Source organism: Passer domesticus, chromosome 1 (genome assembly GCF_036417665.1).
Source record: "Passer domesticus isolate bPasDom1 chromosome 1, bPasDom1.hap1, whole genome shotgun sequence".
NCBI lineage: Eukaryota > Metazoa > Chordata > Aves > Passeriformes > Passeridae > Passer > Passer domesticus.
This window is the reverse complement of record NC_087474.1, coordinates 111049513-111076706: the sequence shown is the minus strand read 5'-3', so window position 1 is coordinate 111076706 and position 27194 is coordinate 111049513. Positions and strand designations below refer to the sequence as shown.

Here is a 27194-nt window from a genome sequence, read left to right as displayed (position 1 = left end):
AAAGTCTAACACCATGCAGAAGTTAGAGTACCAACTATGAGAAAAACAACTTCATTTCTCTGCCATAGCCAGTGAAAATCAATATTCCAATTTTTCATACCACAGAGAATGCTGCTACATGCTTAATTTAAGCTGATTGCCTGCAAAAGCTAAGGAGAAGCAAAGCTGGAAAGCCTTAGCACTTGTTGGTAAAGACATTTCTTCTCGTTCAAGAGTTTCACACATCTGTGAGAGTCATTAGAAAAAACTTCCTTCACCTGACTTATGGCTGACCATATAGGTCTTCTGCATGTACAGGTAGGATCTTTTGTGCTCGCTTTTCACCTCTTCATTTTTTTATGCGTGTGATAGAATTGCTTCAACAGCAATTGGACAGGGACCTGCCACCCTGACTAGTTTATTAGCTCGTTTATGAGCTAGGCCAGTCATTCCTTTATCAGGGTCACCACAGAGGAGAGAATTGATCCTCAGTTTCCAGTCTTCAAGGTGAGAGCTTTCAGCCTGAAGTATATAATAGAATCATAAATATCCTGATTTGGAAGACTCCCACAGGGATCATTGAAATCTACCTCTCTGCTCTGCACAGGGCAGGCCCAAGAATCACACCATGTGCCCAAGTGCATTATCTAAACCCTTCTTGAGCACTGTCGAGCTTGGTGCTGTGACCACTTCCCTGGGGAGCCTGTTTCAACACACCAAGCTCTTGGTGAAGAACCTTTTCCTAATATTCAATGTAAACATCCCCTGACTCAGCTTTCTGCCATTCTTTCTGGTCCTGTCACTGGTCACCACAGAGCAGAGATCAGTGCCTGCCCCTCCTCTGCCCCTCACGAGGAAGCTGCAGACCACGAGGAGGTCTGTCCTCAGCCTCCTCTTCTCCAGGCTGAACAGACCAAGTGACCTCAGCCACTCCTCATGCAGCTTCCCCTCAAGGCCTTCACTGTCCTCATTGCCTTCCTTTGGATGCTTTCTCATAATTTTATATCTTGTATTATGGCTCCCAAAACTGCCCCCAGCACTCACAGTGAGGCTGCCCCAGCTCAGAGCAGAGCAGGACACTCCCCCCCCTTGCCTGGCTGTCAATGCTGTGCCTGATGCACCCCACGACAGGGTTGGCCCTCCTGGCTGCCAGGGCACTGCTGACTCATGTTCAACTTGCCATCAGCCAGGACCCCCATATACCATATACATATACATATATACACACACACATATATATATATATATATATATATATACACATATGTGTGTGTGTGTGCATGTAAATTGAGAAGAATTACCTCTTTTAATTAGAATTAGAGAGTACTCCAGGTCGTGTAAGACAGTCACTCCAGCTAATGGCATCTGGTGCTTTCAGAGACCATCAAGCTCCTCACGTGTGGGGAGTTGATAGTCACAAGTCCCAGCACCTTGCAGAGTTTTGATGTCTCTGAGGATCTGATGAATGTGAGCCCCTGGTAATTACTACTTGGACTTAAATCCAAGATAAAGTTTAGAACCAAGCTGAAGCAATTATTACCTCCAGATGTTATAAATGTTCTGATTGATGATATAAATGCCATTAATAATAAGAGGTTTTGTTTGAATGGGTTTTTTTTAGACAGCAGTGGCAGTTGTACACAATGAATTATTTGACTCATTATTTTTACTTTGACATTGTCATTAACTGTAACTATAAAAAATGCCTTTTACCTCTTTTAGACCTAATCTTGCTTTCATTTAAGTTAATGGCTAAATTGCTATTGACTGGTAGAAAGATCTCTATGCCTCTATATATTAAACTGCTGTAATGTAATTGCTTCACTGTATGGATCAGTGTTTGTAATACAGGATTTAAGTTAATAATCCTTTTTATATTGCTATATATGTGAGAGGCAAACTTATAATACAGAAATAATATGGTCAGTGTTGTCAATATGAAAGATTAAGTCATACAACTTGCATTTTCCATAACAAACGTGCAGATTCTAATTAGAACTAAAGTGAGCACTGCCTATGGATTTATCTTAACTCATAAGGATTATCTTCTGCTTTATAATATGAATGCAGGCTTTATAAATTGAAAAGAAATAATGAACTTCCAGGTTGATTGAAGTTGTCAGAGTAACTGGGGCAAGTTACAGCTTGAAGACCATTGGCGAAATGAGTTTTAAAAATATATCCTTGCTTATCTTAACTCACATTCTGCCTCATTTGATAGGCTCAGGGCTTCACCTCTGTGAAAGAAAAGATGTGGTACACCATGTTTTGAAGAACATAAGCAGATTTGATAGAAGTCTGGAAGTAAGGACCTACTTTCATGTGAATGGAAATTTAAGACTGCATGGATTTCACTCCTGTCTCTCAAGCAGTCATTGCGGACCATATTTCTTGGAAAAAAAGACCCTCATTTCAGGTAAGTTCATTGTTAACACTTTAGGTTCTGGCTTTTCATCAATCAATAAATACTTCTGAATTTGTAACGAGCATGCAATATATTTGGCAATGTTGCATAAGGCCCTTGCAAAGGGGCAAATCAGTATTTTTTATGTAGTCAGCCCAAGCAGATATTTGTTACCACAAATCTGGAGTAATTTATTATTGAGGTCATAGGGCATTAATAGATCAAGTGTCTGGTAACAGGAACAGTATTTCTCTGTTCAGTTTGCTACATAAGTGAATATGCTGTCTAGTAGATAAAGTGGAATGAGGCTATAATTTAGTCAAAATAAAAAAAACTAAAACACTCTGGAGATAGGTATGTAGAGACGTCCAGAGATAAAACTAACATTTCCTGAGAAGAACTAATTCTGGTTTATGCTGTCACTGCCAAAATAGAAGACAGCCACAGAACACTAAGCTACTCATTAATACTGTTACCACAGGCAAAGGTTTACAAGCAAAAAAGCAAAAACACTCTAGCTCATCTTTAGTAGGGAACTATTCAGGAACTATTACTCCCACCCCTCTTTGTAGCATAGTCACTACTTACATGTTCAATCAGTGCTGCACGTTCCCTTGTGCCCTGCACTGAAGAAGCAACCATGAAGAAAAAGTTTGGCAGTACTTGTGAAATTAATGACCTCCTCCTCCTGCCCCTCATGGCCCACAGTGGCCACGGGATCATGCAAGGATGAGGTTGCTGGTACTCCATAATGTTCCCTGCATACTTGAGCTTGGGGTTGCTGATTTCTGTGAACATCCCTCTTACAAGTGAAACACATCTCTAATGCTCTCTGGCTTGCATATGTCTTTGAGTAAGTAGTTACCCAGTGAAAAAATGTAAGGTAGGGCCAAAGAGCCAGTCTTTATCAGAATTGTGTAAGTGTAATTGCGAAACATAAGCCTCTGAGAAGTGACCAACCCTCTTCCCTTTAAAATAAAAATAAAGAATTGTATTCAGTTGAAGAACTCTTGCAGCGGAGCTGGGAATGCCTCCCTTTCACTTTCTCCTGCCCTCACAAAGCTGCAGACTGTCCTAAGACATTAGACACTCTTCAGGCTTAGGGGTGGGATAGGGTGAATAGCTTTTGAGCAAACATTTTCTTCCCCGAAGAGCTCGCTAACTGGTACTAATGTATAAAGAGACAATAAGTGTCCTCTGCCTTGCCCAGCTCTTTCTGAAAAAAAGTCTGTCCATACCCACTTTCAGCTGGTGTTAGGCTGTTTTTCTCCTGTGAGGAGAGAAATACAAGTGCTCTTCATCCACTTCTCCTGTCTCAAGAACAGTAGACCTAAGGCAGAGCTCTACTTGGAAAACTCTGCTCTGTCTCTTGGCATAGGCGAGTCTCTTCTCATATCCCAGATCCACATGCTTATTCCACTGAGAGCCTACAGGCTCACTGTATTTCAAAGTGGAATTAGGGCTCGAATTTTTCATGCCCCAAGCCAAACTGTCAGGATGCAAACCTGCGCTCAGACACTGCATTTAACCAACCTCCAGAAAGTGACAGGGCAGAAAATATAAATGGCTCCTGCCCCCCGGTGCTTGGACTAACCCACACCATACCTTTACTTTAAACTTCCTTCCTGTGTGTGAATCATAATCTACTAGTCTTTGGAGTTCTTGCATTGGCTAAACTAGCTATATGGATATGAATCAGGAGTTTAGGACAGGCTTATAGAAACTGTTTTATAATTCTAATTAGTTGTGCTCAGTTTTATAGGATTTGTAAACTTTTGCTTTTCTTTCTTTCTGGTCAGTTAAATTACCCATGTGAATAAAGCATTTCAAAGAAGAATAGTAACATAGGAAGGTTCTGTCAGAAGGGATTTTTGGAGGTCAACCAGTCCACATTCTTGCTACAAAGCAGAAGTGATTTCAAAGTCCAATTAGGGCTGCTCAGGGCCTTTACCTGTCAAACTTTAAAATCCCCAGTGATAGAGTTTCCACCAACTTTCTTGGCTTCAAGACTTAAGCCATTTTTCTGCACAGAAAAACGTTTCTAATATCCAGTCCAGATTTTCCTGGGTGTAAACTTGTTATTCTATTTGTCTTTGTGCCTCTGGGAGGGGCTTGGATTCCCCTCTCTGTAACTCTACCTTAGGCAGTGGAAGGTAGATACCACTCCACTTGGCTTCCTCTCCTTCAACCCCCAGCTCCCTTTCCACACTTGTCATGTTCCCAGCTGCCAAGCAATGTGATGGTCCTCCACTAAACCTGGTCCAGCTTGTCCATGTCTCTCTTGAGCTGGGTGTCCCTGCAATCAGTGCAGTATTTCCTAAGAAGCCCCTCCAGTGCTGTGGGAATAATTATTTTTCCCAGCTCGCTGGCTATGCCTGGGCTAAAGCAGCCCAGTTCACCTGCACTGCTGCAAGGGTGCATTGCTGACTCCTGTGCAATTTGCCATCTCCAAAGGCCTCAAGAGATTTTCTGCAGAACTGCCTTTTCACCAGTCCCAAGCCTGTGTTACACCATAGGATTACTCCATCTGGGGAAAGACTTTGCATCTGCTGTTAAACTTTAGAATTCTTCTGGCAAACCATTTCTCCTGCTTGTGGAACCTGGCATGAGAGCGTCAGCAATGACCTACAGTGCGTTGATGCCTCTCCCTAATTTGGCTCTAGATATGAGCTTTCTCACGGTGTTAGTCAGTCAGGATGGTGATGAACATGATTCAGAGCAGGTTAAATGTTGTCAACCCCCAGAACCACCAGTTCATTTCAGTTAGACTTCTTAACATCAACAAAATGCAGTGAAATATGAATTTATCTGAGCTATTTTTTCTTTGATTTGGTGGTGACGGTTGCTGTTTTATTGCTACACTTCTAGCAGGAAATCCATGGAAGTGTTTCCACCATCTTTATGATTTATAAAATTTTTATGATTATAAGCAAACTTACTTCTGCATTCATTTGAGAAGAATACCTGTTTATCAGATACATAGTGGTAACAATAACAGTGGTAATGCTAATTAATTATGGACATGCTTGTGTGCATTTTGGTATTTTCCAAGAAAATAAGCACGAAAGTTCCCTCCTGACTAAAATAAAAGATGAGGTAATTGTGGAAAAAAAGGAATTCAGAAGAGGCAGCTAAAATCTGACAATTCCAACTGCCTCAACTATTGAGATTGCAGCAGTAAGGCCAGTTGTATGTTGCATTTTTTGTGTATTCCTAATTCATTCTGCATGCACACACACATGCATATACCCATACATGCATTTGCATGTGTGCTCACACTTCTCTCATTCTCTCTCTACATATTTTCTGTTTCTTGTAACTATCTAAATATGCTGAATTGCAAAAATTATTCTTTTATTCTTTAGTGCAAAACTATTTTTTAGTTATTCTTACTAGTCTATTCAAAGCTTTTAGCATTGGATACAGAGGGATTTTAAATTTAGTCAATTTTTTCAGTTTTGTGTTGGTTAGCAGGGAAAAAAGTTTCTTAGAAGTTATCATTTTCAGCTTTTAACTGTATAATAATAATAATAATAAGGTTTAGTTTTGAAAAATCAAATGTCTAAAGCTTTCTTCTGATTTTGCATAAAATAAGCTTTCTCCTTTCTTCTTCCTCACAAAGTATAATTTAAGAACTCCCAAAGCAGGCTCAGCTGATATTGTTCCTGTTTTCAGCGTCCCTCATTCAAAACCATTTGTATCTACAGACTTCAGCACCTTTATCACCCACATTTCAGAAACTTTTACTGCCGTCTCTAGAGGTTTCCCCATTCTTACTAAGTTAAAAGGTATTAGAAATCAAACACCATTAGCAGCAATGCTGCTTTGCCAAACACTCTGGATGGCTGAGGAGGAGGATGATTCTGCTCTCAGCCATTTCTGCAGATCCCAAAAGAACAGAATTGTTCAGTGTAGGCTGCTTGATTTCTGCACTAATCGTACTGAGTGTACCAGGTCAGTATACAAGGCTGTATTTCCCCTTTTTTTCCACTCTGTGCACATAAGTGAGTTAAAGGGTTTTTTGTTTGCTTGTGTCCAGAATCAGGTTTAAGATCTTTGCTAAATTGGTTAAGTCACCAAGATTGCTAGGCAAGTATTTCTAATAACTGCTCTGGAGTGCTGTTTGCTGACTATAACCATATAACAGCTGCCTCTCCCCAGTGGACATGGATTCCTGTCCATCGCTAATGCAGGAACGTGGGTATTTCAACACTGAGGGAACAAACTTCCTCCTCTCCCTTCATTTATGTGACCCTCACAATGTGGTATTTGAAAGCTGAGTGACACTCGCTTAACCCTACTGAACTGATTTTTGTAATGGTTTTATCTTCCTGATCACTTTTGCAATGGAAAAGACTGATGCTATTTTAGACTGAAAGATGAGACTTTCCAGTGTGCCTTCAAATTGGGCGTGGGCAGTGCAGGCAGAGGGTTTAGGGGCATCAGGAATGCTAGCAGTAAAAGGATGGCATGCAGCAACAAGTTTTTATAACCTCCAAAAATCCCACCTTGTCTTCTATTTGCTCTCAATTTACTAAGAACGGGAAAACATTCCTGCTGTTCCAGGAACACATTTCAGCCAAACCATAAGGACATAATCAGGTCAAAAAACTCCCAATTAAAAGTTAAATAAATGATGCCACTTAAAGTCACAGCAAAGGCTGCATATTAAAAACCACACCCAAACTACCAAAGAACCTCCCTCCCCCCCTCCCACAAACCAGCGGTGTCCAAGCAAGTTTGCTGTTACAGATGCTGTGTGTACATGTGTTACTGCTCCATTTGACTTACACGTGGGACTGCAGCAAATTGAAAGGAAAATCGCATCAGGTTATGCCAAGTCAACCAGAGAAATGTATTGTGTCTCCTTAAATGCATCCTTTCTGCCCGTTTCAGCTGAATTGTGCCACAGCTGTGCTTATGCTGCTGCAGTGCTATGTGTGTGTGAGGATTTGCTTTCTCAGAAGTGAGACACCTTGGAAGAGCTGCCCCTAGAAATGCTGATCTATTGCTAAATACCCAGCCCCTCCGGGGCACTTGTAAGTGATTGCCCTGAAGGTGGGAGATTCAAACTTCAATAAATTCTTCTGGAAATTCAGGGCAAGTACAGCACTGTCAAACAAGAGAGATTAAGCGAATTTAAAAGCATGAACTTGCCATATGTTTTGTGAGTGTATAAAATAGCATTATTAGCACTAATAAAACTGTCATGGTTGCAACATATGTGATTATTTGCTATATGTGGTATTCATTTATGTACGTTCTGGAGAGGTGTGGGAGTATTTACAAAAGGATTCACATATTACCAGGAGTGACAGCTACACTGAAAATTGTCTATTATCAGATACAGGTTTTCACTTGCTTTTAACTTTTTGATCTTTTCATGGTTTTTTATGCCTGAAGCTTGATTTTGGGAGTGGGAGGGAGGAAATATTTCTGTTACTGAATTCAGCTATTGAAAAGAGACTTTTCTTTGCCTTAATCAAAATATATTTTTGAAGAAGTTATTCAGAAAATAATAGTTCTATGGTCTATTCAAGATTCAGACCATCCACCCAACACATAAAACTATCAAATGGAGGGCTGGATAAGCAAGATGCACTGAATAGTTATCCACTGTATGGCCTTCCTTCAATTGTGTTTACTGAGGTACAGAACCTGAAGAAAACTGAGGGGATGTGTTTGATAACAATCTCTAGCAGGACAGAGGAGAGTTTTGCTAAGCAGCAGTTTGCTCAGACTGTCAGGTAACAGAGAAGGTGGGCATTGCCCCCTATAAACCATGAATATTCAGTAACCAACCATCAACATTGCAACAACAATCAATAAGAGGCATAAAAAGGAGCTGGGTGCTAAAGTTAAATTCTCCAGTGCTTTCAGGCACACACAGAGAAGAATCCTGAGTCCTCAAAATATCTTGGTCGAGGACATGCTAAACAATCACTGCTTCCTTTTACTCTCCAGCTTCCAGAGGATGGAACTGAAAACTGTACGTTCTCTAAAATGTGTTCTTTGCTATTGGCCTCTTGCACTTTTCAGTGCTTTCTCTCTTTGTGCTCCTTCCAGTGTGTTGCTTGCCTAACAGCATTTCAGATTTCAGAACTCAGTTGAAATATGATGAGCCAAATGCCAGCATTTTCTGTAATGACCTAAATGTTGTGGGTCCTTTTGTTGCTTTCTGATTGCAAGAGGTTAAGTTGTAACCAAATAACTGTGCCTTCACAACATCTCCAGGCAGTTCCTTTTGTTTCCTCAGAGCTTGCATTGCAGTCTGAAGAATCTACTCAAATCTTTTCTTAGCCCTATTAACTGGTGAGTGATAAAGAGCTATGCTCTGAAATATAATTTCTTACTTCATGAATGCTAAGCTCTTTCAGAAACAGATGGAGGTTAGCTCTCTGGGAAAAAAAAAATCCACAGCAATTTTGTGATGCTCAGTATAACAATTCTTGAAGGAAGCTTCCTTTCATATTTAAAATCATTTGCTATTTAAACAAGCTGGTACATTTAGCACCACCCAGGCGATGACGAATCACTTCTCTGGAGGTTCTGACTGCTTCTCAGACTGCCTGATCCCTAAGCACACGTATCAGAGTCCTTGGGAAAAATCTGTTAATATAATTTTACCTCTTTGCCAGAAAAAATGCTAATCCAGTCCTAGGAGCTCTATTTAACTTTTGCTTCAGCTATAATATTGTCAATTTAAAAGGTACTGGATTTTGGATCTCATAAGAAATCACACTGGATGGAGCATGAAATCTGGAAATCCAAGGTTTTAAAGAAATCGGTTATATAAAATTCACTTTGTTGGGGTTTTTTCTACAGGATGTTAGCCTTTTGATCAGCTGACATGGGCAAAAAAGCATCCCAGTAATACTGTGAAAGGTAAAACTGAGTTCAAGTGGTAATGATGCATTTTCTACACTTGGCACCCATTACTGTCCATAATACATATGTTTGCAATGTTTTCAGATTTCATTTACCCTGATGTAAAGTCCAGAGTAAATCTGTTATGAACATGATTATTTTGGTTTTGTCCCAGTAGAAGTGAACAAAGGATTTCTCCTTCTGTCTATTTCCCCCCTGTAACAACAAGGATTATGATCACAAAATGATGGAGTGCAATGTTTCTGATTATGCTAATAATAAACCCAAAAGAAATCCTTCAATTTTTCATGGCCATAAGCAGCAGAACAAATTTTCTTGCATGCATGTTAAACAGCAGTTTATTCCCTCTCTTTTCCAGACAGGTTTAGAAGGTAAGCTGATACAAGAAAATGACAGCCAAATCTGAAAAGTCTTTCTCTCCATTATCCATGTCTGCCAAGGTACCCATCTAGTGTAGCAGTAAGTACTTAGGAGGTATTGCTATGTCCTTAATATTGTTGATTTTCATTACTTTTCATTACTTAGCCAATATCAAAAACATTCTTAATACTCTGATAAAACCAAATTGGGACATCATTCCAGCCCAAATGTAAATAATTTATAACTATGCACTATAGATGAGCAAATTTCTTCTTTCATGTTCACAGAGGAGCTGTTCTTGCACAAGCAGCAGTGAATGTGCTGTAGGTCGGTCTTCTCAAACGCTTTAACTAGCAATAGTTTATTTTATACTGGATTTTAGCACTGCTTACAACTGCTGGGACACAGCATTCTCCATCACATTCTTTGCATAAACAATTACAAACATGTCAGAAAATTCTCTCATGATACCTTTTGCAGGAAGAACTAGTTATTCTTATACATTTCCTGTGTACAAATGTGATAAAACAAAATTAAATTCAATCCTGCAGTTAAATCTTAATGCAGCTTGGGTTTTTTTCCTTTTTTTTTCTCTAGGAAAGATGCCTCAGGCAAGGCAAGTATATTTCGGTAAGGAAGAGATTAACATTTTCTAAAATTTCCACTGTTTTTATCTACTACCTTTTCCTAAATTGCTAATGCTTCTTCAAGTATTAAAGCTGCAATGGGTTCTATCAATGCACTTTCCGATTAAGTGAGTTAAGCTATACATTTGGGACCAAAAAAGGAAAAAAAAAGCCTGAGTGAGTTATGTCACAAATTGCCTTTAGTGGTTCAAATTCAGACTATCAAATACAGAGGCACATCATTCAGGATTGATCCAGCATTAAAATAAATAGTAATATAACAGCTGTAAATGAATTACAATCCTTTTGCCAGGGAGATAGGTTTGTGAGTGGGAGTAGAATCTTTTATTAGACCAACCTCTATGGTCAGAAAAAGTACATAGGTAGGGGTTGTACACCAGGAAGACTTTCTCCTTTTCCCATTGTGTTAGTTTTACCAGTAAAGACCTGCAAATTTTAGCTCACCCATATCCTCTGACCATCACAATTATAACCATAGTAACACAAGGCTTTTTAAAAGCAACCTGAAAACTAAAAATAAAGAGAATGAAAAAACAAGAGGATGTCTTCAGCCTGCAGGGTTTTCAAACTTTCTCAGCTTTTGGCCGGTACACTGAGGTTACAGCAGGACTATTCAGAATGAGTCTTCATAAATTAAGGCCTGTGTACTGCACGGCTGAGAACAAAAAAAGCCACTTTTTTTCCCAGGTTTTCTTCTTGTTCTAGTAACACCAGAGGACAGGAGGGGGGCAAACTGGCCTCTGTAGAGCGGGCTTTTGTGAGGCTGCTTGCATAATTTTGCCCTGGATGGATGGATCTTTTAGGAAAGGCTATATTGGCAGACTTTTCTATACCCTTCATGCTTCTGTACAGGATTTAGAAAGTATTCTTTGTTCATACATGTTATGCATGGTATTTGACAATAATGTTTTTCCCTTACAATTTAAAAAGCTGCACTGTGTCCTTCATTTCTGTTCCTTCTTTAATTCTGTTTCTTCTTTTTTTCTAGTCTCTGTCTCCATGTTTTGCAATTTTGTCTGCTTTCCCATGAGCAAAATTGCTACTCTATTGGATAACATATCTTTTAAAAAAACCCTTAAAAGTGCCAGGGATTTTTGTCTCCAGGATCATCTTCTCATTTCTCCTGAATATATTTTGCTTCCTGTCCCAGAAGCACAGAAAGTAAAACAAAATTCAAGTGTTGTGGCATAATTAGGCCACAATTTTATTAATAAAAGCCATCTGGGAAAAAGTGTTAATAACTTGTGCAGGATAGGTCACAGTTTCTTCCCTAATTGTTTTCACCTGCTGGAAGGCTCTTTCCTCCTTCCCTGCCACCCCACTCTGTGCCAGCTCCCTGCCCTGCAGAGTTCTCCTCCCTCAATCCTTTCCATCACTACTCCCCAGCCTAAAGTCTGATTATGCAGAGACTAAAGGCCTAGAAAAGTAGATTTTTCCCTTCTACTGATCTAGTAGGAACTCTGCTTTCTGCTGTGCTCTGATCTGATTTGACTTTATCAAGCAAGGTATGAGATTGTCGTCAGATAAGTGTCTAAAGTGACTTTCTGTCACCTGCTGAAATGGGCCAGTCTGAACTTACCATTTCTAGTGACCCAGCCGGGTTCCTTGAAAAGGCAGAAAAATTCACCCTGTCTCAATCAATCCAGTGATAGATGAAAATTACCTGAGGTCTCAAAATGTGCTAGTGACTGCAGCAGGCTGAAAACCTATCTGGCTACAAATCCCAGTGCAATCTGAGCGTGAGGGAGACTTTACGTCTTTGCTGTTTTCTACCCTCCTTGTAATTCTTCTACCAAATTCATGTCTGAATTATGTCTAAGCCACGTAAGCAGTGTTTTCTTGAAGTCAGGTGAAGGAACTCCCTCTTGGCTGTGGTGAAGAGTGTCCAGGGCAAGGAACTATCTTGAGGAGGAATAAGTGCCAGTTGCTGCCACCAGCTACTCCCAGCTGCTTGCGCAGGGGCTGTGAGCATCCCTGTCCACATGCCTCTTTCTGCACCCACAGCAGGCTCAAAACCCAGAAAATTCCTTTTACCCAGAACAAAAATATATGGTTTCAGCAGCTGATGTTCATCCTTAAAAAACCCCAGCAAACCCCACGACAACACAGGACTGGTAAAGTTAATGAGAGGAAGCCTGCCTAGTTTTGTAAATGTGCCCTTTGCTGGATGGAATTGCACTGTGCTATCGTCTGTGCAAACTCAAACAGAAAGCTTGTAATTGAAGTAGTGAGAACAGGGAAGGAAAACATGAGAAAGAAAGCAGTTTGACCAAAGTCCTATAGGCTGCCAGTGGCAGAGCAAGAACAAATATTCTCTGATTCCTAATTCCCGGTACTTTTCTCCTGTCATCTGAAAATTATTTATTTCAGACACTTGCTATTTGCTGGTCTCACTGGGTTAAATTGTACCAGAACATTTCAATGAAAAACAATCATTTTTATGTTCCAAGAATCACACTGAACAATCTTGCAGCTGATGTTTCTTAGGTAATACATAGCTGTTATACAGAATGAAAGTTTGCTGTGAGTGCTTGCTGCTGAAATGTAAGAGTGAAAGATGACTTTGGAGAGCCTCAGGAGCAGCTCAGGCAATGTGTGTCCTCCCACAGATAGAACAAGGAAATTACATAGTCAGGGACAAGGCAAAAATCATAACTGTTTTTTATTAGGCTCTGTCCTCTATTTGTTAGGATTATTGCCTTCACTGTCGTCAAACCATAAATCTGTTTCTTCTCCTTTACACTGCAATTACAATCTGGTTTGGGGGAAGTTATATTGTAGGGGCTGAAAAAATACCCCCAAACCCTCCCAGTACCACCAGTACCACCAGCTTAAAGGGAAGAGATACTTTCTTTAAATAACCTTAATAATACATTTTGCTCTGAGTAATATAGCACAGCAGAACTATCTAAAATATATGTCTGCAGTGTTTCTGAAATGAAAACAAGAAATTTAATTGAACAACTATCCTGGAGCTTTCTGTCATTCTCTGATAGAACATCACATGTAAAAATATCAGGATGCTATTTCAAGAACAAGATGATGTTTCATTCAGGCTGTGGGGTTTTCTCTGTACCATATGTATTCCAATTGTGCAAATGCAATTGTATAATTGTAAAACTACCATGAAAAAAATGAAAAATCCATGAATGGATTGTGTTAATTGGTATTAAAGAATATTCATGCTGTATTGACTAAGTGAAAAACTTTAATTGGCCAGAGATACTTGGGTGGTGATACCCAGGGAGTCCTATTAGCACTGAATTGATGTGGGAGCTTATCCTTGCAGCTGACGGCAATCACCGTAGCGGAGGAAGTTGCAGTGTAAAACTCCCACCTTAGATTTATGATCCTGAGAGATACAAACCACACTCAATTCTGCATGGTCTGAATTACAGATCTCTATTTAACGGGACAACATAGACCTGCTGTTACAATTGTATCTGTGATTACAACACTCTAGAGTGTGCATTGCATTGTAATGCAGTTATTTATGCCGTGCCTTTCTGCTTAAGGCAATAATACATCAGTACATACATGAAAGTCCCAGGAAATTATTGTCTCTCATTACTTGAGAGAATTTTCCTTAAGAGATGCAAGAGAAGCTCAGAGAAATTTAAGTTTCTCCCTGCAATCATTCAGTGGTAACTTGCACACCAATCTTCAAATAAGTTTTTCTTTCAGCAGAATGTGTTATTCCTGCACTAGATAGTTTTGTGATGCTTCTATTCAGTATCTCTAGAAACTTTAACCCTGTTCAGATGCACATAGCTCTGAACTGCACTGAGCAGCAGAGTGAATTGCATCTCTCTCACAGAGAGCAGGCAGTGTAGCCACCTGGAACATTGCTTCTTTTGTTGGCACTCTTCTAATCTGTTTTTCTGTAGATCTGGTTTATAAATACAATCTTACACATCCCAAAACACTACACATTCCATTAACAGCCCTTTGCCTCTGTCCTTCCCTCAGATCTCTGGCAGCAAAGAGCATTGGTGCTATGGAAGGGCTGTGGAATGGTAGAATTTCCAATACATTTCTGGCATCTTTCCAGGGGAGACTTTTCAAAAGCAGAGCATGTGTTTTTCAGAAAGAAATAGGTAAGTGGCATCTGAGTCCTATGGGCACCTTAGAAAAATGATCAGAAAAGTCCACTTACCATTTCACAGCACAGAGTTAGTTCCCTTAAGGGTGACCTCTACCATAACGAGCCAGGTGACACTGAAAGCTACAGGGCTCTCAGGACAGACATTCAGTCACCATTCGCTGTTTCCCATAGCACCTCACCTGAAAGCTGTTGATTTGATGTGACCATTGGCAAGAATTATTTGTTCAGCTTCAGTGGCACTGGCTTGACTTTGGCTGAATATCAGTCCAGACATCTGGGGAATACTACACCAATCTGCACCCTTGACAGTGATGTCAAAGTGTGGAAAGATCATTAGGCTGCACCAAGCTAGGCTGGATGGACATTTACATAGCATGAGGTAACCCTGTCAGTGACACCTTAAATTAGAAAGCAACCCAAACACTACACAGACTTTCCAAATTTCTCTGCAGGGTCATTCCGTCACTACTGAAAAAATTGTTTGGCAATATTTTGCTAAAATATAATATGAAAGTTTTGGTTTTAAGTAGTTTTATTCACTGCTAATGTCTCATTAACTCTGGTCAAAAGCAGAGTTCCTTGTTTCCGTAATATTACTTAGATTTGACAGAAAGCAGCTGCAGAATACCTCCTCAAATCCACTCATGCTTATCACCACTGCTAGGACTATTAATTCACTTCAGTATACTTTAATGTACTATAACATTTAGAAATGGCATTTAGATGTGCAGTAATACTATTTTGCACAATTAACCTCTGGTTCCCTTCCATATAAGCCTATTCTAAAGAAATATCAGTTATGCTGTGTTATTTTCAAATTACATTGAGTTTTGTGCCTTTTTCATAATAGGTTGCCCTTTCCTCAGAGAGTAGTAACACACATTGAATTGTAATAACACTTTATTTTCCTTGCAACAAAGCGGTATAAATCACAGAGATAAAAGGAGATGAACCCCTTCCCCAGCCCTAGATCAGAAAACTCCTGACCACAGTTTTTAAAATCAGATTCTAGATCCACATGTTAGTTTTACAAACAGCAAAATGAGTCAATATAAAGGGAATCTTTCTCCTTGAATAAGAAATTTTTAAAAATTCTAAGTAATCCTGTCTTCAAACCTGTGCCAAAGAGCAAATCACGCAGTTCAGGATCATTGTAAAACAGAACTTGATGCTTGATTTTGTTTCCTAAGAACCGTGGACCAGAATGCTCTGTTAGAATGGAGGGCAGAGGACAAGTATGGAAGATGGCTTGCTTGCTAAATTTCGTCTTGAGTATTCAGTTATTTTTCTGGAACTGATATTTTTCTAGAGACTCAGAGAACTAGAAAAGTATGGAATGGTCATAGAGAGACAAGTTTTTCTAAATATCATGAGACTAGAAGTGTGTCTCTAGAACAACAAGCTCCAGCTCCATTTTATGAAGGCACTTAACTGTAAGAAAATTTTCAGAGGAGGAATATATCATTTTTGTTTTTTCATTATATGGTGGGCGAAAATTTTAAACTCATCATTAACCCTACTAGTGAGGAGTAACTACAGAATCACACATGAATCAAGCTGATCTCACAGATTCAAACTTCTGGTGGAGTGAACAAGAAAAAGTAGTTTTTGAGATCTATTTGATGCCTTACTGCTTTCCAGTTCCACTCTGTCAAAATGCACAGAACTCTTGGCAATGGTAGGAACAAAGGTGCTAAAGTTTTCTTTAAAGACTCAGCATCTCATCATGAAGGATAACATTTCAATTAGACTCTACAAGAAACATCTCTAATTCTGCTCTTTTTTGATAACATATTTTTAAATTACAGTAACATAGGTGGTTGTGTTATTATCTCAATTATAAAAATGCATCCAAGATTTAGCCCTATTTACGCCCAATATATTTTCCCAATGTTTTATATTGCTAAAAAGAATGGATTTGGCTCAGTCAAATTATGCTTTCTGTTGTTTCATGCATATGTTTAGCTGAAGACTATCAGAGTTGTATTTGTGCATCTCATTGCAGAATTTGGCCCAAGGGTTTAGAGTTCCTAATATTTACAAAACAGATTGCATTCAATTTGCTGACACAAATATATAGCTTTAATACTGCAAGGCTTTAAAAATTTATATTCATGACTAGATGCAGTATAAGAGTGGATATGAAATGAGTAAAATCTTCTTTTTACGTTGCTTATTTTGTGGTAGAGTGATAGAATTCGGCAAACTAGTCTCATCTGGTTACCTCATTGCCTTGACTTTGATCCGAAGTTATCAAGGTTTTCACAAGAGCATGCTCTTAATCCCCCATAGCTTCTTGCTAGATTTTCTAATCTTGGGCTATGATGTTCAATCACATGTGAACACATTTCTCTGGCATTTGAGCTGCACAAATTCTTTTGTGTGTGGTTTCAAACAAGCTTTAATGCACCGCCAAGTTGTTCAGTTTATTCAGTCCTTTCAAATGAGGAAAAATAAGTTCACAAAGCAGCTTGGAACTGTTCCAAGGGCATTGTTTATAGCAAAAGAAAGAGGCTAAAAAACATTATCAACAAAGTTTTCCCCTCAGGTAGACCTGGGAGAACATCTGGATTTGCCTCAAGTAACTAGGAGAAGAATCTGGGCTAATGAATTCAATCAAGATTTAGAAAACCATCCAAGGTTTTGATTTTGCAGAGCACAGATGTGAACTGCTGCACAAAAGCGAGGTTGAAAGAAATGCATAGAATGGTCAGTGTAGGAGCAAACAGTCCAGCAGGAGAGGATGTATGCTGGGTGGCTGCCAAGCCTCTTCTGCCTGGCAGGAAAACTATGAGCAGCTCAAACACCTGTTGTTATACTGGCCAGCAGACTGGAGCTCACAGGACATGGTAAACACCCACTCCTTGCCTATTTGTTTGTTTCCAGCCCTCAGTATTCCTGAATAAAGCAACAGGGGATGGAAAGACTGACTTTCCACGTGGGGCATCGCCCAGCAGCTCACTCTGTTGCTTCAGATATTCTGCACCCATGAAGATGTGGCAACGTGGGGTTCCCACATGGGTCTGGGAGAGGAAGGCTGTTCCTGAGGTTCAGACACAGAAAAGGTGCTTGAGAGGTGCAGGGTGAGGGCTGCACCATCCGTGTGCTGGATGGCCTTGGGCAGGGTATGGAAGGTTCTTCATGCAGTTATCTCCTCCATCACAAGGCAGACATTGCCTGCTGCTGAACCCCACAGGCAGAGTTTCACACTGATGCAGATGAGCTGATGAAGTGCAAGATGGCAGCAAGGGGAAACTCCCACTGCTTTGAGGTTTCAGTATCTGTTCTCTACAATGGCATCATAAATTCACAAAGACATGGGAAACAACATCCCAACAGCTGGGTATTGTGGACTCCAGACTAATATCAGCCATTCAAAATATATGCTTTTGTATTTTTCTTCTGGACTCATCCATATAGAAAAAAAGAAAATAAAAAGTCTGGCTGGCATCTCTTCATTCTCTAATGCTCTCTTTGTATGAAATCTTTTTTATAAGGTCCTTTAGAGCTACTTCTCTTCTTTCCCTCCCCGCTACTCTTTTCACATTCCTCTTCCATTTTCATGCATCCTCTCTTCCCATGGCTTTGGCTATCACTTCTGAAGAGTTTGGAGTGTGTCCCTGGGGCTGACTCCTGAGCAGTGAGCTCCAGTGCTTCAGGAAGGTGACCTGTCAGTAGTTTTAGGCTTGACTGAAAAATCAGCAAATAACATGAACATGATGAGATTTTTGCTTTGCACCCTTACGCACACACTTTGGGACTTGAATCCTCAGTGGTAATGCAGCACAGAGGTTGTGCATGTGCAGAAGCAAAGAGAGAATTTATCTTCAGATACATTAACCCACACAGAAGAAATAAACACAACTTTTGCACTGTTTGCTGAAAAGAAAATTGACTGAGAAGAAAATCAACACAAAAGAGATGAGTTAGGCATAGAGAACAATCTGTGGTCTCTGTTGCAACCATGGAGCTGAGCTCAGTTGGAAAGACAGAAGGAGGAAAAAAATAGAACTTGTTCTGGTAGAGAAGAGTCTCTCGTACTGCCAATCAATTCACTGGCCAAATTTGCTATTGTGATCTGATGGTTTAGCTCTGCCAACTCTTGTAATTATCTCTATTCCCATTCTCCATTAGTGGACTTTTCAAAGGATGTGAGTTTCCACAGTGTCAGACTATGCCATGCAGTGAATACCACAGCACCAGTGCGTTGCAAACATAATACAGCATAAATGATTTACAAATATAGCCTCTTGCGACAGTAGGTGGAACACAGTGGATTTGTGTTCCTAGGCCTTGGGGTTCTGGTTTCCTAATGGGTGGCCTTTCCTCCCTTCATATTCTTTCCTTGCTGATTATGGTGTGGCAGCCCCATGCCATCTCATTAGCTGTGGGAAAATCAAAGCATGTGAAAAAGATGAGGAGGCTTTCAGACATCTAGAGCTGACAGGTAGCACAAAAGTGTGGAAGAGCCAGAGAACTCTGGCCAGCCATTCACTCTGCTGACTACTCCTGAAAACATAATTTCACAAGGTGCTCCTGCAGAGAAGGGCATCACAGCAGTCCACAAGCACAACACAGGGCTTGATACAGGTCTCACAAGTGCTGCCACACAGGAGCAATGTTTTCAGATGTAAACAAAACTTACAGAAGCTGCATGACAGAGCTGTTGAAAGAGCTGCTGTGGCTGAGGGTGAGCAGGTGGTATAATGATTGAAGGCAAAATGAAATGTCTGCTTTGACTGAAGGAACATGTGCTGTTTCCCAGGAACTAAAATGTGGCTCAGAGACCCTTTAAGTGCGCTCAGACATGCCAAGAACAGTATCTAAGAAATGCAACATCACATACAATATGTAAGTAATTAATCAAAATATTTGAGAAAATAAGATGCATCACACTAAAAAATTCAAAGTGCTTCTTTTTTCAAAAATAAGAAACACAAGACTGAACGACCAGATGATTCCCAAGAGAATCTGATGATTAACTGGCTAAATCAGGACATCTGCAGGATGTAAGAATAATAGAAGGAAGCGGGAGTTTTGGCTACCACTTTTATAATTAGCAATTGTAATGATCTTAGCAGTGTCCTCCTGAAAGAACTTGAATATTCATGTTGAGGCACAGCATTCTGTTTCAGCGCTTTTGGTAACTGTAGCCACTTGCACAGAGTCAAGCACACACTCAAATCAGGAAGTCAAAATGAGTGCTCTAAATACTTTCTGTCAAAAATTGTGAGGAAAGCTGTTATTTGCATGCAGTAAGATGGGGAAGAGAAACATAGCGTCCAAGAGCTCCCTTGGCATTTTCAGTTTCCTAAATAATTGTCTTGCTTCTGCTTTTTTTTTTTTTTTCTCCTCTGCAGATTAAATTCAGACTTGACCCAAGGAAATGCAAAATATATCTGAATCTGTAAAGTTAAATTTCATAACATCAGGCCAGACGGTAGCCAAAGGGACCCAAAGTAGCAGTTTCTATCTATAGAAAGCCATGCATCCATCCTCTCTTCCTGACTGGGTGCTAAAATTTCATAATGACCTAAGATGAGCCTGTAGGTCATACAGGGTTGCATGTGGTCATACTTCATTAGTAGTTCAGTGGATACTCTGACTGCTTCTCAGTTTTTTCACCTTCACAAATACATCAGATATGTGCCTGACCAAGTTCCCCTGTGTTTGCACCACCAAGAACTAAAGACCTATAAAATTCATCATCTTTGATGGATGAGGGAACCAATTAGATCAGTCACTCCTCTAAGAGGTCACAGAAAGAGTGACCCCCATCTGCCTGCTGGTTGAAAAGGAACCTCAAAAGGTTGCATATGTCCATTGCATATGTGAGGTGATGTGAGGAGAAATCAATTCCTTTGCTCCCTTTAGCCACTGGAAGACGACAACTCAAACAGGTTCTTGTCCATGTGAGTGTGTGCACGTGTGTGCTTTGGCTGTGGGCACCAGGCAAAGCGTGCAGGCCCCAGTTAATGACCAACAGGCAGTAACAAGATCATTATGCTTGTGAATTGCTCTTGGGCAAATGAGCGGTTTGCCTCTATCCAGGACAAGAAGGAATTAATTAGTGAAGAGCCAGAAGGCAATGATCCAGGTGCACCCCATGTCCAGAGGAGTGGGCTAGCAGCTGCAGTGTGATATCTGGGGCAGAACCAGGTGGTAGGTTGATGCCTAGAGAAAATTGCAGGCTGGTCAGGCTTCCTATCAGTCAGATCAAACTGATTTAATTTCCTGTGCTAAGCCAATGCAGTGGCTACCCACAGAAAGGCTCTTATTATCGTCAAAATGCTATATTGAAAATCAATACATACTTTTTCTTTCCCCTGCTTCGTACAAAACTATGTGGGCATACAGCTCCTCCTGGGACTCCATTTTCCAGTTTATCTATAGTTTTTGTTTGTTCCTTGCACATGAACTTGCTTCAGATAGAACACACGCTTCAGGTAGCACCATGTCCTACGCAGTGCGCTCTGAGGAGGCAGGTCAGCTTTCCAGCACACAGAATATTTCAATGGATGCAGGTTTCTTGCCCAGGCATCCATCTGCCAGAACGGGAGCGGCACTGCTGGTGGCTTGCCTTCACAAGCGATCTGAGTTGTGACGCAGTTGGCTCCAGCGATGCTCTGTGCCTTGCATAGCTGCTGCATTAATTTAACTGCTCCTCTCCACTTCAGCTTTCAGTCTAGGGTTCATTTCCATCACTGTCAAGATGCTCCTCAAGTTCCATCAGCATGAAGTTCAAGTTCCTAGAGGTCCCACTCTTATCCTGGGCTGGCCTCCAAATCTTCCAGGTGCTGAAATGTTTTTAATGCTAGTGCATGACACGTCTTTTCTCAATTCCTCTCTCCAGACCAAGGGAGTGCTTTAGCAGCACAACAAATACCACTGCTGATCTTCCTCTGTCATTTGTGCAGCCAGCATATTTTACTGTGTTCATTTAGCAGAGCATTTAACCTAATTAGCAAAATACACCCAAACTAAAGAAAGCTTAACATGTGTCAAAAAAAAGTAATATAAATATGACAGAGGTACACTCAGCAAGGTTATAAACATAAAACTTTATTGAAGACCTTCATCTCACTGCAGACCAATCTTCACAGCAGAATCACAAGTGCTCTTTTGGGTATGGGTGTGTGTACCTATATGTATGAAGTCAAGCTAAGGTGCCTTGCCCATCAGGAAGGAAGAGTCTTTGCTTTAGTTGCTTAATCTTTGGCATCAACTTTGTTGAATTTCGGACAAAGCTTTTATAGCTCACTCAAGTGAGCTGCAACTTAAGATCCAGCCTGAAAAATCAACTTTTTAAAATCCAGAAACATGTGTGGAGAGGAAATATATGCAAAATAGGAGAATGTCAGAGATACAAACTGCATAAAAATCTCTTTTTCTAGCATATTGAATACAGAAGCTAATATGTGCTCATATTTGCAGATCCATATTTTTCTTTTTTTGTTGTTGTTGAAGACTTACTTTTAATTACACAGTAAATAGAATTTAATGTTTAAGTCTAAATTGTACATTTTGGACAGCATTCATCTACACAGATTTGCAGACAGCAGCAGTTGGACTCCTGAATACTGATGTCCTGATACTGGAAGAGCTAGAGCTAGTTCAGGGACCACATTGCCTGTTCCTGTATACATGACAGCCAACAGGTAAACAAATAAGAAAGGGATTATATATTTTTTTGTGTGTGTGTGATTTGTTGTTGTTGTTGTGTTGTTGTTTCAAACTGCAATAATATTTTTGCAGAGGAGGAAATAATCTGGAATTTTCATGGTGACAAAAACCCTATGAAATATCCTACTTGCCCTTAGATGGACCAATCATGGCCTTTAAAGGCATCTGAACAGCAACCACAATACTCAGGGAGGCCCCTTGTCCCCAGACAGCTGCTGACTTGGAGGTCAGTGGGAAGGAAAAGGAGGAGCATCCTGTCTGCACACATTTCCCCAGAGGAGAAGCTTTGCTGGCTAAGCCAGGAAAGATGCTTTTCAGTGATAGCTCCGGTGTTTATTGTTTTGTACAATATGGCCAGGGTTTCAGAAAGCAATACCTAGGCAGAAAGGTATTGTCTTACAGAAATGGATAATGGATGGGTCTGAGCTGATAAAAAGCTTTGCCTTTGTGTAGGAAGATTAAATAATTCCCAGAATATGCTGCTCAATAACACCTCTATGCATTGAATACTTCCAAGGGGGTTGTGTTATAAAGCTGCAGCAAAGTGTCACCAGTGTCTTGGATTATCTCATTTGGGAATGCTGAGGTTGTTCACAATTCTACACATGTAGAGATGCAGCAAGCAAAGACTGATGTTTGAAAGGTCTCTCTCCAAATCATAGGGTGCTATGAGTTTTTAGTTCAGGATTTTTTGTATTGCTATTTTTCTGCTCTCCTCTTAGCTCAAATATTACGAGATAAAAAAAGCAAAAAAGGTGACAGCAAAGACAGATTTTTGTAAGTGTTATGACACTGATTCATGAACAAGCCTGATACCACACAGCTCATGGGGAGACATAAAGGTTAGAGAGACATAAGCCTTGAATCTGAATTTCAACATAGGATTACTATTACATGTAAGATATTGTTAATGTAAAAAGTTAAAAAAGCCAAGGAATATGACAGGATTCTCATACTTATGCACCAAAAAGGATATGGAGTAACCCAAAGAATAACAAGATTCCTTAATCAACTTCCAGCTCATGGTGTAAAAAACATGAGAAGTCTGATCAAACAGTCCATTATTTTAACAAGTGCTCTCAGACCTCAAGGCACATAAAGTGAGCCTACCTCACACTGCAGGATGGCTCTTCATCTGGGCCACCCGTAATGCTGGGGACTCAACCTCTACCCACAAGCTGCCTTCAGGATTAGGGTGAGCACTCAAGGAGCCACAGAGGCTACAGCTCCAGGAACACTCACACTGTGCTAGGGGATCACATAATCAGGGGAGCACAGCATTGCTTTTTCTCCACACCTTTCTCATCTGGGCCACACGTGGTGCTGGGGACTTAGATGTCATCCCTGAGCTGCCACTAGGATAAGGGTGAGGTGTTCCATAATCTTTGGAATTATTATTGGTGTTTTACAACAGGGGATTTTTACCTGGTTGTCTTCTATTTCTAAAAAACAACATGATCTGAATAGGTCTTTAATCCCCTTGCTGCTTGACAGATGTTTTTCCCCCCACTCTGAGAATTTCCCTGTACATATAATATCACCCCCCAGGAGTCACTTCTCCTATTGCCATGCCTGCTGGCATTTTGGCCTCTTCCAGATGCAGCTTTCTTGATCTCATCACTAGGATTCCCATCCTTTCCACCTGCCCTCTCAGTTAGCCCTGCCAAGCTGGGGGAAGCAATTGACTTGCCTGATTGCCCAGAGCAGCCTGGCATCGCTTCCCTTGTCTCATAAACAGGTCTGCAGGGCTGCTCCCTCAGCTTTCCTTTCTCCAGGAGAAAAGAAAGCACACTAGATTGTATCTGTCTTGAGGTGACCAAGTATGATCTGGCTGCAATCCAACCCTCCTGTTGCAGCTGACAGATGGAGGGGTGCTCCCCAGGACCTCCAGCAGTACAATCCTTTCAATTTTTGCATCTTCTCATGAGCCTACTTCATTAAAGAGTATCTGTAAGTGTATATTAATGATCCAAAATACATGAGCAAGCTGATGAACAACCTGCAAGGCTTTGCTGTCTTTTGACTGAAGAAACCAGCCAGACAAACCCCAGGAGTGCCACGTTGTGTTGGACCTTTCTTGTGCCCCCCTTATAATGGACTTTCCCTGTCTCTCCCTGGAGAGGAATAAAGCAGTGCTAGCTCATCTGGGGATTGTCCTTTTTTCCCACTCACTCAGCATTTCATTTTGTAAAATCTTCTATAGGAAAGAACTGGGTTGTTTTCTTGCTGGTGACCACTCGAATGCATACTGCTGCTTTCTTTTAATGCCTTGATAAAGGGTATTTTAGCCCTGGGAATGCTCATTTACTGGAGCACAAATACCAACAAGGCATCACCTTAGCTAATGGTCATAGCAATGTAGGTCAGTGGGTGAAGAAAGAATGCTCGTGGGTAATTTAACTCCTACGTGGGCACACTTTGGCCAGGGAGTGAAAGAGTATTTTAAATAAGGATAGTCCATTGATTCTGAGGTAGTTTTCTGCACAGAGAAGAAGATTGACATGCCAGGGTCAATGCACAGTCTTTTGCTCCTGAAACTGGCATAATTTAAGAGCAAGGGAATGCAAAGGGAAAGCACCATGCTGGATTGCTGACAGTAACTTATCTAAGAGCTCAGCTGGGAGAATATTTCAGGGTGAATACTTGTTCAATGCATTTGCCTCTTTTCCATTTGGAAATTGTATATAAACATGTTTTTGCAAGACTGTTTGTCATTCAGAATGATTTACATTGAGTGAAACTCAAGTTCAGGCCCATTCACAAGAAGCTTATTGCAGCTTTTCAAAGGAGAAATTCAGTCTGATCCAATTTAACACAGAGATCACAAGGCGTGCCTTCTTGCCTCAATTGGATAATTCTTTGATTTAGTTTTTTGATGTGAATATCAATTATTCATTTGAATTTTAACATTCTAGTAGTATTTGATGCTATTATAATGGTATATGCTGCTTCGGCAAATATTTCTGTACAGATATTACTTGTGAGAAAATTTACGGCGTGAAAATTAAAACCAAGAAAATTCAGAGTTCCTTTCAACATACAGATGAATATTCATAAAAGCATTACAGTATTTGCCTTCCTCTGATGTTTAGTGTTGTTCATTCATCCAGAGTTGGAAGGATATAAGCTGAGACATGATACTTCAAGAGAGCAGTGCAATGAGGAACTGGGGAGATTAAGTTATAAGATGATTGTAAAACTCCTGGACATTTTTGGGCTGCAAAGCCTTTTTGAAAGATGAGAGAAAATACCACTGGGTGTAATGTACAAAACTAACTCAGAAAACAGGATGTTCAGATGCAAATTACATCAAGAGCCCTGGTCCAAGTGTACCTTGCAAACAAGAGTTTATGGAGCATACTGAGATAACAGAAATTTCAGTAAGTCTAATTTTTCATCAACTGTGAGGGCCTACTTCTAATGCAATACCATGCAGAAGTCCACATTGGAGCCTGATACAACAATATGTGGGTGAAATACTTTTCAGGGGAAAAAAAAATTCATTGAGGAAATTATATGTCCAAATCTTTCAGGAGGCTGCTTTGACAAGAGGTGACTTAGTTGACCAACCAGCTCTAATAGCAAAGCCACTCAATAATGTATTGACTATATTGTTTTGAAATATTTGGTGTTTTTTCTGGTATCTGATTATTTTTTTTTCTTTATTTTCTTCTTCCTAGGATAAAGTGCTTGGGGCAGTCTCCCAAATGCAAAGCAGCTCTGTGCATCATACAGAGGTTTGCAGCAAGAGTTTTGACAAAGTCAAATGCAATAAGACTTTACCATTCTCTGGAATTGTCAGCATTTTGAGCCCAAAGTGGTAAAAGTGAAATACTTGTGTTATTAAACACTTGGTTAAACCACACAGAAACCAGCAGCTGGGGGAATTATAATTATCTGTTTCGATACAGTTGCAAGAAAACGAGTGGCTCTGATTTCTCTCACATATGGGGGAGCTGCAACTGTAGCAGTTTCACTTCCATCTCAAAGACGAGCACAAGCACCCAGGAGGAGCAGAACTGCCTCAACTCTTCTTATTCTGCTGGAAATATTATGTATCTGCAGGAGAAACTGCTGCAAGAAAAGAGATGCTGAAAAAAGGGAGGAAGCAAAGAACAGACTAACAAAGAATACATATGATAGGTATAGAAGGACGGGCAGAACGGCTTCAGAGAGAAAGCCTGGAGAGTTTTTGGGTTGGGTGCTAGTTCAAAGAGATTCTTTTTTCATTGCTTGGTGCTTTTTGTTGTTGTTGTTGTTTGATTCCTGCCACAGTCAGGTCAAGTAGATTAGAATGCATAACAGCTATCTAGATTCTGCACGAATTTCCCTTTCTACCACACCGCACTTCAGTTGAGTGTTTGTATGAGCACACAAGTTAACCTCCCTGGAAACTGAAGGAAATGCAGCTACTGTCCTCCACAGAAGAGAGTCACAAGAAGCCATTAATTTCCTTTATGTGACCAGGCAGGTGATATGAAAATTACCAGCTGGTGTGTTTGAACTTCATTCTGCCCTGAATTTAGGATGAAGCTGCCCCAGGTCCCTGCTTCACTAGTGTTTCATCAGCTGGCATTTTGAAAGCTGCTTTTTCACAACACTGAGTTTTAATTTGCAATAAAGCAGTCATTCTTTAGGAGATCAAACACATTAAAAATGAAAAATAAGGATCTTCTGAGATCCAAATATGTCAGCACCATTTTGATCCTATGAATTTGTACTTGTATCTCTTCTATGTCCTTTTCCTAAGGTTTCTATTTCTCACCCCTCTATTTAAGTCTGAGGGATGCAGGAAAAGCTACCCCTTCACCTTGTCCCTTCACACAATAAACACTGAATGAAGTTCATACTGCAAGCATTGGCAGTAGAATCTCTCGCTCACCAGCAAAAAAGATTAAAAGTGTCTCTTGGCACATCTCATCGGGGGACTTCTTTTATCCTTTGAATCAACAGAAGCTTTGGATCAACAAAAAGAACGGAAGCAGGTGTGTTTTTACCTCACTCCAATCTATCCTACTCTCCATCTTCAGAAAATTGTTCTTTAGCTCTCCAAAGGATACTAAGCACTTGGGCAACCATTTGTTTCTGCTTTATCTTGACAGTACAAACCATAACAACAATAACACTG

General features: G+C 40.3%; 1 long non-coding RNA gene across 1 annotated transcript; it reads left to right on the top strand.

The window, feature by feature from the left end:
• The first annotated feature begins 614 nt into the window (after positions 1-614).
• Positions 615-26986, top strand: LOC135289188 (uncharacterized). The gene is made up of 7 exons (XR_010351976.1): positions 615-706; positions 2201-2395; positions 9630-9730; positions 10229-10261; positions 14248-14375; positions 21916-22041; positions 25747-26986. It is a non-coding gene; the product is annotated as an uncharacterized LOC135289188 (long non-coding RNA).
• Positions 26987-27194: the final 208 nt, after the last annotated feature.